The sequence below is a fragment of the Neophocaena asiaeorientalis genome, unplaced genomic scaffold (genome assembly GCF_003031525.2).
Source record: "Neophocaena asiaeorientalis asiaeorientalis breed wild unplaced genomic scaffold, Neophocaena_asiaeorientalis_V1.1 scaffold543, whole genome shotgun sequence".
NCBI classification, from domain to species: Eukaryota; Metazoa; Chordata; class Mammalia; order Artiodactyla; family Phocoenidae; genus Neophocaena; species Neophocaena asiaeorientalis.
In genome coordinates, this window is record NW_020173671.1 from 1,044,426 (window position 1) to 1,045,060 (window position 635).

Below are 635 nucleotides of genomic sequence, written 5' to 3' on the forward strand. Positions count from 1 at the left end.
AGGGGCCCGACCCCACTCTGCGCCCTCCACTCCCAGCCTTCGATGCCTCTGCCCGGCAGTGAGGCCCTGGGCCAAGGGGCAGCTGCGGCTGTGAGGCCCTTGCAGTCCCCCTGTGCTCCTCCTGAGTTGGTATGGGCCGTGGGCCACGTGTTGGGAGCACGTGCATCTCCACCCAGGGCTCTCAGTCTTGACTGCCGGTTATTAGAATCACCTGGGAGCTTCAACAAAGCTACGTGCCAGCCTCCACCCTCAGAAACCTGGATTAACAAACCGCTCTGAAGGTTCCCCAGCTGAACAGGAGATAAGAAAGCCAGACCCTGCTTTTAGGAAGCCTTACAACTTGGGGTGGCGGGGTAGGACAGGCAGGCAAGTAGTCAGTTACAACACAGAGTGATAAGCCCTCTCGGTGCCTGGGGGATGGGCTGCAGGCGACCGTTGGGTAGTATCTTCAGCCTGGTGCTCTCTGGTATTTGTTCAACAGGGGCTGAGGCCTCCCTCCGGCGGGGTCTGGAGAGGGTGGGTACCAGTGGGGCAGGTGGCTGGCCAGGCTCAGCTGCCCCGTCTGCCACAGTGCAGGGCCACGCTGCTCTGGCCCTAACTCAGCAGAACAGAAGCCCTGTAACCCTCCCTCCCCA

At 61.6% G+C, this 635-nt stretch overlaps 1 protein-coding gene across 2 annotated transcripts in view; it reads right to left on the minus strand.

Annotated features, from left to right (window-relative positions):
* The window catches only part of CCDC42 (coiled-coil domain containing 42), a 12,648-nt gene that overhangs the window by 4,901 nt on the left and 7,112 nt on the right, over positions 1-635 (minus strand). The window lies entirely within an intron of this gene.